This window comes from Bombina bombina, chromosome 2, assembly GCF_027579735.1.
Source record: "Bombina bombina isolate aBomBom1 chromosome 2, aBomBom1.pri, whole genome shotgun sequence".
Classification (NCBI taxonomy): Eukaryota; Metazoa; Chordata; class Amphibia; order Anura; family Bombinatoridae; genus Bombina; species Bombina bombina.
The window spans coordinates 1,030,530,991-1,030,543,945 of NC_069500.1; positions in this window are offsets into that span (position 1 = coordinate 1,030,530,991).

The following is a 12,955-nucleotide window of genomic DNA, read 5'->3' on the forward strand; positions in this document are numbered from 1 at the left end:
GTTCCAGGCTAGTGGGATATAAAGATAAAGAACTCTATTTATCAAATGTCAAACAGACATGTAGCGAATCATGTCCACTGGACATCACTTCAGGCGAACAGCATACACTGTCCACATTTATCAATGCATGTGCAATGCTGCCCCCTGCTCAGTTTTGGCCAATCGGACGCTAGCAGGGGCTGTCAATCATATCATATCAGGATGATTTCAATCCGCCACCTAAAACGATTAGTCTCCGAAGCAGCAACTGCTGCTTGATAAATGGAGCCCAAAGACTGCACTGATGACAGGCGAGACCGCAAATAGTTTTGTGTTCTTTTTATGATGTAATTGCATACAATTGAGCTAATCAATATGCCCACAGCTGATCACAGTTGAAGGTCAAATGGCTTTGTGTGTGCGGTTGAGAAGGTGATTAGCTACACCTAATTGTAATTTTAGGAGGGGTGATCCATTTTGCAACTCAGCGATTCGGTTTTTGAATTGTCTTTATATTTGCCTGACATGTTGGTGTTATATCTTTCACTTGGATGTTATAAGTTGCACTGAGCAGCTGCAAAGCAACAAAATGTGATTATTTTCAAGGGGGGGGGGGTGATTCTTTTCAATACCCACTGTACACATATTTATAGAAATATCTATTTAAAAGTTAAAAAAAAAAAATCTTCTAAGTGAAGAACAAAGGAATTTCAAGTGATCCTATTCAAAACACATTAAAACATATATCATCACGTTGACAATGACATGTTCAAGGTCTTTGACTGGGAAGGGTTCAAAAGTGTATATGTCTATATATGCTTATGTATATATATATATATATATATATATATATATATATATATATATATATATATATATATATATATATATATATATATGTTTAAACACATCTATATATGGTTATATATGTGTATACATATATATTTATGTGTTTATATGTGTAAATATGTGTACACACACATATATACATATACAAAATAGAAGAACAATCCAGGGCAAGTTAAAAGCAAATCCTTTATTCACAAATGTTAAAAGATTCCAGGAGGGTCTAATATCACGTTAGAAAGGCATCACAGGCAAACTGAAGGCTAACATGTTTCGGCTAGGCAGCCGTAATTATAGCTAATTCAGTATACCCGTGGTGCCTATTTAAAAGCAAACCTTGGAGATAAGTGGTTAACAAATGTACCAATGCCTGTGTAGCCTTACAAACAAGTGTGGGATTAACCCTTAGTTAAGATTCCATCTCTATATCAACACATCATATTGATAATGAAGAACGGATACAGATAGTTAAACAGAGTTAACATATTAAAATATCAAATGTCAAAAGATACATATACCAGAAATATATACATTCTATGATGTTCAATATCAAACAAATCAAACAATATCAAAAAATACATACACTAGAAATATTAATGCCAGTGAAGTTATATTGTTTATGTTGTTATTATTTATGTTGTTATCAATAAACCATATTATTTGGCTAAAACTTTAAGTATACAAATATAGGTTTAGAACTTTACGTTTAGAGGTACAGTTGAAAAGAGGCTTTAGTCTGCAACAAAATGTATTTTCAACAAATACTGGTTGTACTATATTCACCAATAAAGTGAAAGCTTTTTTAAAAATTCAAAATATTAAATATTTTATATTTGAAAACCAAATAAAAGAGATAAGTGTAGGTACACATAAAAACACACTCAGTCTCACAGACTTATAAACATTCTCACAAACTAATGCTCTTAGCTCTACACTTATATCCTCACACTGTCACTCACTCCCACATTCACTGACTCAAAAATCAAATGCACTAGATGCCCTATAAGAAAAAACTAAATACAGATGCACACAATTCTACACTAACAAACCTAAACAAACCAAAACACTCACAACAGAGTGCATACTACTCAAAGTTACATTGATTCATACATCCACTCGATTGCACTCCTCAACACTTACTTATCAACAGGCATCCAAACCCACTCAAAATCCACACGCTTACCGTGAAAATCATACACTAACCTAAAGAAATCACTCACAATTACTACCAAACAAAAAACAGCCAATGTACCTACAGATAAATCTTTATAAGGAAACCAAAGCCTATAGTTCAAATGCATCTTATAACCCTTTCCTCAGAAAGTCAAATACAGAGTGATAGAGTATAGTAGTTGAAGTTTATGTACTCATACTAACTGTATACAAACAATAAATTGAATACATCCATCCCCAAGTAACATGAGCCTTATTTAACTCATGGTTCCCTACAATTTCTGCAACTAATAACAACGTATATAAAATATAACATCAGATACAGTTACAAGACCACATGCTACAAATCCCATATAGAACCATGTACATAGAAGCATAGTGCTATCTACTGACAATCTGTGAAACTGGCATAGGGTACCCAACTCAGAGAAATGAGTGATAATCCATACGTAAAACAACTTGTATGAATTATTTCCAATAATTAATCAGATCATACTCTGAGTTGAGTCCCTTGGGTACCCTAGTTTGTAACTTAAATACCCAAAACATTTCTCGTTTGCCAAGGATCCTATCCCTGTCTCCACCCCTGAGGGGGGGCTTGATCCACTCAATGGCTTGCCATCTAACTGTATCATTCCTTTTCTGATGTACATTTCTGAAATGTTTTACAAGGGGAGTCGTAGCCTCACCCAATTTGATGGTGGACAAGTGGTTGCGTATTCTGGTATTGACCTCATTCGTCGTGAGGCCTATATATTGTAAGTGACATTCGACACATGTAATAAGATAGATGACATAGGAGGATATCATCTATCTTATTGACATTACAGAGTTGGTCTATTCTGCTCAAGTGTATATTGCAAGTTATACAAGTAAGCATTGTCCAAATTGACTTTCAATACCATTCACCATTAATGTTCAGTGAATTCTTTCTTTCTGACTATATATATATATATATATATATATATATATATATATATATATATATATATATATATATATATATATATATATTAGTGTTAAAGCCCATGTACAGGGGCCAAGATAAATATACCTATCCCTATATCCCTATCCCCCAATCCCTATATCCCTCTATCTCTATCCCTACCCCTCTATTCATCTATCCCTATCCATCTATCCCTATCTGTCATGAATACCTCATGATTTAGCTGCTAAGGGGTTAATTCTCTTTAGCCTGTGAGCTAAAAAACATTTGTTTTTCAAGAAGAACTGTGTCCTGTGTTTGTGTTTTCTTTGAAGTGCCAGGAGCCTCATAAATACTCTGTAGTATACACAGAAGATACCTTTATGGCTCAAACTGTCAGCAGAGGTCATGATACAAAACAGTGCCTCTTCACAGAAACTGATAAGGTCAATAAAGGGACATGGGTATAATGTAGATATGTGTTTAAAACTGTTATGACATTAGATGAAGGTAAATATGACAACCCTGTCATACTTGGTATCAAATTGATTCTCCCAATGAAACTAAGAGATTGCCTTCCTGCTTATATGAAAATAGATTTACCTAGCAGAAATTATAATGTGTTCTATAATTTCAGCCAAAGACTTAGAGTTTATTGAAGGTCATAAAAGATAGGGGGTTTCTTAGCCCCTGCAAGGAGGGTGGGGTCAGGCAACTCGATCTCTGGAAAATATGTATAAGAATCCTGTGTTCTAGCAATTAAATTGTCATTCTTACAAGGGAAGCTGTTCTTCAGAGTAAGGACCATTGTTTCATGCCATCTCCCTGGCACAGAGATTCGAAACACTAGTACAGTATGAGGTTTCTATTTTCTTCTTTATATTTTGAAAAACTGTTTGCTGGTGTGTCATTTTATTTGTAAAAACTTTTTATTAATAATGCATTGTGCATAATACTTTTTGGCATAATAAATAATTAATTTATTAAGCTTTGGCCTTTGTCTAACAATTGGACCACGTTACTGAAAGAGACTGGAGTATTAGAACAGTATATTTTAGGTTATTTTCTGCTAAATTGTATTCTGAAAATTAATGTGTAAGTCTGGGTTTTTCCTTAGGATTTTCCCTTTAATAAATCATAAGTTGAGGCAGCATAGTTAGTTTAGTGTGGGTGACATTAAAGGGGAGTTTGGGGCATTTCTTTTATGTCTAGTACAGACTAAAGAGTGTTGTTAACCCTTGCACCCACTGAACTAAATCACAAGCTTGCCTGGCATGGCTAGATTGTGACATATTAGTGACAGTAGAAGGGCTCTGATAACCCTTTCTGTGCCAAACACGTGACTGGCGCAGGGTTGGTTAACCTTGGTCATCACACTATCCATCTATCCCTATCCCTCTATCCTTCTATCCATATCGCTCTATCCCTATCATCTATCCCTCTATCCCTATCCATCTATCAATCTATCCCTATCCCTTTATCTCTATCCATTTATCCCTATAACTCTATCCCTCTATCCATATCCATCTATCCCTAACCCTCTATCCCTATCCATCTATCCCTATCCCTCTATCCCTATATCCATATATCCCTCTATCTATCCCTTTCCATATATCCCTATCCCTCTATCCCTATCCATCTATCCCTATCCATCTATTCATATCCCTCTATACATCTACCCCTCTATCCCTATCCCTCTATCTCTATCCCTCTATCTCTTTATAATCCCTCTATCCCTATCCCTCTACCCTATCCATCTATCCCTATATCCCTATCCCTCTATCTCTATCCCTCTAACCTCATCCCGCTATCCCTATACCTATATCTCTATCCCTATCCTTCTATCTCTATCCCTTTATCTCTATCCTTCTTTCCCTATACCTCTATTTCTATCCCTCTTTCCCTATCCCTCTATCCATATACATCTATCCTTATCCCTCTATCCCTTTCCAGCTATCCCTATTCCTCTATCCCTATCCCTCTATCTATCCCTATATCTATCCCTATCCATCTATCCCTATCCCTCTATCCCTATCCATCTATCCCTATCCATCTATCCCTTTCCATCTATCCCTATTCCTCTATCCCTATCCCTCTATCTATCCCTATCCCTCTAACCCTCTATCTCTTTATTTGTCTGCAGTGTAGGATCCCCCTACCCCTTCAACCTCCCTGATTTCACCTCAAACAGCTCTCTAACCCTCCCCCCTCTATCTATTGCCTCCATCTTAGGCACTGGCAGCTGTCTGCCAGTACCTATAAACCCCTTTTTTTTAATGTATTTTTTATTTGTTTCTGTATTGTAGTGGTCCCACCCCCTCCCCCCTTTAGCGATTGCCATTTATCCCCCCTGCACCCCCAAACTCCTTTTCTGTAGTGTAACTGCCCCATCCCTCCCTGTTCCTTAATATTTTTTGTAGCGTAGGTCCCTCCCCCCTCCGCTGAGCTGCCCACGCCTCCCGCCGGCACCAGCAGAAGATCGTTACAGGCGGTGACACACACAGTGTCACCGTCTGTAACGATCAGGCATCTGCCCTAATATGGAGGCAGAGCACCGATCGCGCTCTAGCTCCATATGCGGCAGATGCCTGGAGCTTCAGGAACTCCAGCTCTGAGAGTGCTGGAGCTTCCTGAAGCTATCTCGCGCCTGCGGTTAAGGCCAGGTGTGTTTGTCCTCATGCAGTCTCTACTGCGCATGACTGCATCGGACAAACACACCTGGCCTTTTATAATATAGGATATATATATATATACATACACATTGAAGCCCTTTCCAGTCAAACACTTTTTCATATACCATATCCCTTTATAACCCTTTTAAAACCTTTTCAACAATATTAAAATTATAATTTTTATTAAAATATTTATATAGTAGTGTAATATGTTTTGGATGTGTTTAGTGATTTTTTTTTAAACCCTTACACTTTACTAGTTTTGGCTTTTGCTCTAGCACAACCTATAACTTTCAACTTGTAATATGAGAGCTATTTAGCATGGTCTTGCTATTCAGTGAAAGTAGGTTGCGCTAGAACGATGTTAGCCGCATTAACCCTTCTTTGGTAAAAGGATTTTACCATGTACTTGTAATATCAAGTTGTGCACTAATGTTAGCACAGTCCAGCGATATTGCCTATCGCATCCCTCAATATCACTATAGCATGACACTTGTAATCTGACGCATAGTGTTCTAAAAGCACATGCACACTACTGAGCTCCTATGAACCACCTACCTAGACTTTCTCTTCAACAAAACAAAAGAACAAAGCAAATTTTATAATAGAAGCAAATTGGAATTTTGTTTTTTAGATTTTATGCTCTGCCTGAATTGTGAAAGTTACATTTTTTGTTTTAGTGTCCCTTTAATCTTGGAATTTTATTAAAAAAAATTTTTTTCTTAATTGTAGCATGGAAATAGAGAACATATACCTGATATTTCATAAAGCTAAAGCAAAGAACCTTGCATATAAGTCAATTCAAATTGTTTTAACAACTTTTTTTTTTGGCAAAAGAATTCAACAGTTTAAGTCTGGTTTGCCCATTTCTATATGGTTTGTTAAACGATTCTTGTGCAATACAAAATGAGTTATATAATGTATCATTGAGATTTATTTTTTATTGGTAGCAGAATAGTTACTTAGCCCTATTTATAGCTATGACAGTTAACTAACTGAAATTATTGCTATAGGGTATAGTCATCATCTGCCGCTTTTTAATGCAAATACTAACATAACTTAAGACTAATGAGGTGCCGATGAATGAATTTTTACAAGCAACAAGCAGATGTGATGAGTTCTCCACACTTTCCATACCCAATGCTTCAGGCTGTTACAGAAGGATTCAAGAATACACATGATAGTTTTAATGTGCATTAATGGAAATTAAAAAATAAGATCGTAAGACACTAGACATTTTCTGAGCTGCCAAAATAAAATAAGTTTATGGCTTTATAACACTCTGTTTGAATCAACTCATCCATATCTTTTGCAGATGTCATCAGATCAGTTCCAAAGTAATATTTTCAGAAGATAATCTGTCCATACTATTAAAATTGCTGCATAGTACAATATTTTAATTGAGTTAATTCCAAATGCATTAACTATTTCATTTAAATAATGAAATGCTCATGTAAAGGTCATAAGTTTGAACATTTTCATCATGACAACAATCAGAGTTGTACTGACAAAAACATTATGCATAACATGTTCCAGGAGGGTAAGGCAGTGTTGGCTCCGTGCACGTAGCCGCGTAAGCTGCTCCGGAGCCCCTGCTTCCTCCAATGTAAGGAGCAGCGGTCATTAGACTGCTGCTTCTTACACTTTTCACCACCTCTGTGGTGGCAAAGAGAAATCACCCCAATCTCACTTGTTTGGGGTGATTGACAGACCTTTCTCATGCGCGAATCACTGTGTGAGAGAAGGGGCGGTTATTACACACTCATCAGCTTGTGTAATAATGCATATGGGCCAGCGAACGAACAGATCCACTGCCCTTATGCAGCAAAGGCGTGCTGACAACTTCTCATGTTGAGAAGCTTGTACGCACGCTGCTTGATACATGGGACCATGTGCATGTGCAACTGCAAGCATTTAAGTCACCAATGACATAATTCACATTGTCATTGTAGTAATAAATGTTAATTATTGGGACTTTGCATTTTTATATGAATATTTCCTCTAATTTTGCATAATTTAAAACATTTGCCATATTCATAGGTCTATTTTCTCTACAAAATTGGATAGAGAAAATAGTCTATGTAAGCTTATTTTTTTATTATTGGAAGATGTAAAACTACTAAATTCTTTGAATATAAAATGTGTCAACGGCGCTTATGGGCTGAGGTAAGATTTGTGTACATGAAAATGTTAGTCGTGGTAGAATGCCAGATAGTGGTCTAGATTCCAATGCAGCTAATTGTCTTTTTCAAAGTTTTTATGGTCTAATTGGGCATTTTCAAATTCAGAGCCATCAAAGCCATCATCAGAATTGCTTAAACTAAACAAAAAAACCAAAAACATATTCTGAGCTATTATAAATAAATAAATGAATAAACAAATAAATAAATAAAATTAGACAATTTTGAGGGCTTATAAATCGTAGTCAGGGAAAATGATTGAGTGGCATGTTAACAGTAATGTATGAGTGAAAATGGGTTTATCACAAGAGTTTGTGTGCATTGTGTTTACTGCTCATATTACAAGTTGAAAATAAACATGAACATGTGAGCGTGATCGCATTTAACTCTAAAATGATTACCGCACCCTCAGAGCTCTGGTTAACTGTTTCGCAAAACAAAAAAGTGTCACAAAACACATAAAATTAACATTACAAAGTACACTTAAACTCATAATAACACTATCTGACAAAATTATTTAAATAAAAAACAAAATTTATGCTTACCTGATAAATTTCTTTCTTTTGTGGTGTATCCAGTCCATGGGTTCATCCATTACTTGTGGGATATTCTCCTTCCCAACAGGAAGCTGCAAGAGGACACCCACAGCAAAGCTGTCTATATAGCTCCTCCCCTAACTGCCACCCCCAGTCATTCGACCGAAGACAAGCAAGAAAAAGTAGAAACTATAGGGTGCAGTGGTGACTGTAGTTTAAAAATAAAAAACACCTGCCTTAAAGTGACAGGGCAGGCCGTGGACTGGATACACCACAAGAGAAAGAAATTTATCAGGTAAGCATAAATTTTGTTTTCTCTTGTAAGGTGTATCCAGTCCACGGGTTCATCCATTACTTGTGGGATACCAATACCAAAGCTTTAGGACACGGATGAAGGGAGGGACAAGGCATGCACTTAAACGGAAGGCACCACTGCCTGCAAGACCTTTCTCCCAAAAATAGCCTCAGAGGAAGCAAAAGTATAAAATTTATAGAATTTAGAAAAAGTATGAGGCGAAGACCAAGTCGCCACCTTACAAATCTGTTCAACAGAGGCCTCATGTTTAAAAGCCCATGTGGAAGCTACCGCTCTAGTAGAATGAGCTGTAATTCTTTGAGGAGGCTGCTGGCCAGCAGTCTCATAAGCTAAACGGATTATGCTTCTCAGCCAAAAAGAAAGAAAAGTTGCCGAAGCCTTTTGGCCTCTCCTCTTTCCAGAGTAGACAACAAACAATGCAGATGTTTGACGAAAATCCTTAGTAGCTTGTAAATAAAACTTTAAAGCACAAACCACGTCAAGATTGTGTAACAGACGTTCCTTCTTTGAAGAAGGATTAGGACACAGTGACGGAACAACAATTTCCTGATTGATATTCCTATTAGATACTACCTTAGGAAGAAACCCAGGTTTGTATGCAAAACTACCTTATCTGCATGGAAGATCAGATAAGGGGAATCACACTGCAAGGCAGATAACTCTGAAACTCTTCGAGCCGAAGAGATAGCTACTAAAAACAGAACTTTCCAAGATAAAAGCTTGATATCTATGGAATGCAAGGGTTCAAACGGAACCCCTTGAAGAACTTTAAGAACTAAATTTAAACTCCATGGCGGAGCAACAGGTTTAAACACAGGCCTGATTCTAACCAAAGCCTGACAAAATGCCTGAACGTCTGGAACATCAGCAAGGCGCTTGTGCAAAAGAATAGACAGAGCAGAAATCTGTCCCTTTAAGGAACTAGCCGATAATCTCTTTTCCAATCCTTCTTGGAGAAAAGATAGTATCCTAGGAATCCTGACCTTACTCCACGAGTAACCCTTGGATTCACACCAATGAAGATATCTACACCATATCTTATGATAGATTTTCCTGGTGACAGGCTTTCGAGCCTGAATCAAGGTATCAATGACTGACTTGGAGAAACCACGTTTTGATAAAATCAAGCGTTCAATCTCCAAGCAGTCAGACGCAGAGAAATTAGATTTGGATGTTGAATGGACCTTGGAGTAGAAGATCCTGCCTCAGCAGCAGAGTCCATGGTGGAGAGGATGACATGTCCACCAGATCCGCATACCAAGTCCTGCGTGGCCACGCAGGTGCTATCAAAATCACTGAAGCTCTCTCCTGCTTGATCTTGGCAATCAGACGAGGGAGGAGAGGAAACGGTGGAAACACATAAGCCAGGTTGAAGGACCAGGGCACTGCTAGAGCATCTATCAGCGCTGCCTGGGGATCCCTTGACCTGGACCCGTAACAAGGAAGCTTGGCATTCTGACGAGACACCATCAGATCCAGTTCTGGTTTGCCCCAAAGTTGAATCAGCTGGGCAAATACCTCCAGATGGAGCTCCCACTCCCCCGGATGAAAAGTCTGCCGACTTAGAAAATCCGCCTCCCAGTTCTCTACTCCTGGGATATGGATAGCTGAGAGATGGCAAGAGTGAAGCTCTGCCCATAGAATTATCTTGGAAACCTCCACCATTGCCAGGGGACTCCTTGTTCCCCCCTTATGGTTGATATAGGCTACAGTGAAAAGATAGAAGCAGCACCGGTGCTGCTTCTATCTTTTCACTCTATCTTTTCACTATACCTTTTGGGGTGAGTGCATGGACCCCTCTAGCGTGCACCTCTGATCTGGTTGACGAGTGCTGGGTTTGCTTGTTTCTTCTATGATATAGGCTACATTCGTGATATTGTCCAACTGAAATCTGATGAACTTGGCCGTAGCTAGTTGAGGCCAAGCCTGAAGAGCATTGAATATCGCTCTTAGTTCCAGAATGTTTATCGGAAGGAGGGCTTCCTCCAGAGTCCACAAACCCTGAGCTTTCAGGGAGTTCCAGACTGCGCCCCAGCCCAGAAGGCTGGCATCTGTCGTCACTATAGCCCACTCTGGCCTGCAGAAACTCATTCCCCTGGACAGATGGACCCGAGATAACCACCAGAGAAGAGAATCCCTGGTCTCTTGATCCAGATTTAACAGAGGAGACAAATCTTTGTAGTCCCCATTCCACTGGTTGAGCATGCAAAGTTGCAGTGGTCTGAGATGTAGGCGGGCAAACGGAACTATGTCCATTGCCGCTACCATTAGGCCGATCATTTCCATACACTGAGCCACTGATGGGCGAGAAGTGGAATGAAGAGCACGGCAAGAAGTTAGAAGTTTTGATATCCTGACTTCTGTCAGAAAATTTTTCATTTCTACTGAATCTATCAGAGTTCCTAGGAAGGAAACTCTTGAGAGAGGAGAGAGAGAACTCTTTTCTACGTTCACTTCCACCTGTGAGACCTCAGAAAGGCCAGAACAATGTCCATATAGGATTTGGCAATTTGAAAAGTCGACGCCTGAATCAGAATGTCATCTAGGTAAGGGGCTACCGCTATGCCCCGTGACCTTAGAGCCGCCAGAAGAGACCCTAGAAACTTTGTAAAGATTCTTGGTGCCGTGGCTAACCCGAAGGGAAGAGTCACAAACTGGTAATGCCTGGATTGTCTCCATCTTGAAGGATGGGACCCTGAGAAATTTGTTTAGGATCTTGAGATCCAAGAAAGTTCTGAAAGTTCCCTCTTTTTTGGTAACTATAAACAGGTTTGAATAAAAACCCAGCCCCTGTTCCTCTCTTGGAACTGGGTGGATCACTCCCATAACCAGTAGGTCTTGAACGCAATGTAAGAATGCCTCTCTTTTTATCTGGTTTACAGATAGTTGTGAGAGATAAAATCTCCCCTTTGGAGATGAACCTTTGAATTCCAGAAGATATCCCTGGGAAACAATCTCTAGTGCCCAGGGATCCTGGATGTCTCTTACCCAAGCCTGGGTGAAGAAAGAAAGTCTGCCCCCTACTAGATCCGGTCCCGGATCGGGGGCTACTCCTTCATGCTGTCTTAGAGGCAGCCGCAGGTTTCTTGGCCTGCTTCCCCTTGTTCCAAGCCTGGTTAGGTCTCCAGACTGGTTTGGACTGGGTGAAATTTCCCTCTTGTTTTGCATTAGAGGAAACTGAAGCTGCTCCACTCTTGAAGTTTCTAATGGAACGAAAATTATTCTGTTTGGTCCTTAACTTATTGGACCTATCCTGAGGAAGGGCGTGACCTTTTCCTCCAGTAATATCAGAAATGATCTCCTTCAGACTAGGCCCGAATAGGGTCTGTCCCTTGAAGAGGATGTTAAGAAGCTTAGACTTTGAAGTAACGTCTGCTGACCAGGACTTAAGCCATAGCGCTCTACGCTCCAAAATGGCAAAACCTGAATTCTTAGCCGTTAGTTTGGTTAACTGAAAAAACTGCATCAGAAATAAAGGAATTAGCTAACTTAAGAGCTTTAATCCTGTCTATAATATTGTCTAGTGGAGTCTCCACCTGCAGAACCTCCTCAAGAGACTCGAACCAAAAAGCCTTAAGAAAATACTCCTAGGAGTATCTGATTAGTCATGTGGAAACTAGGCCCCAAATAAAGAGTTATCTCCCTCAGAGAAAAAACGTCCTATTTTTGAATTCATGTAAATGTTTTGTCACTAAGTAATAAGAGTATTAACATGAGTATTACCCTGTTTTGTAAGCATGATCCCAGTCGCTGTTAAATCACTGCATCGGGCTTACCTCAAATACACAAGGCTCTGTCAGCATTTTCTAGAACTCATACATCTCTCTAGAAATAAATATACTGAACATACCTCAAAGCAGGTAATCTGCAGACCGTTCCCCCAACTGAAGTTGTCCCATACTCTTCAGTTATGTGTGAGAACAGCAATGGACCTTAGTTACATACCGCTAAGATCATCAACCTCCAGGCAGAACTCTTCTTCTAATTTCTGCCTGAGAGTAAAACAGTACAACGCCGGTACCGTTTAAAAATAACAAACTTTTGATTGAAGGAAAAACTACACTAAGTCACCACATATCTCTTGATACTTCCTATCTTGTCGAGAGCTGCAAGAGAATGACTGGGGGTGGCAGTTAGGGGAGGAGCTATATAGACAGCTCTGCTGTGGGTGTCCTCTTGCAGCTTCCTGTTGGGAAAGAGAATATCCCACAAGTTATGGATGAACCCGTGGACTGGATACACCTTACATGAGAAAAACAACTTACTGTTGCGCAAACCCAATAGCATATTCTCATGTGCACTAACCTGACATGAAAATATGAATATTT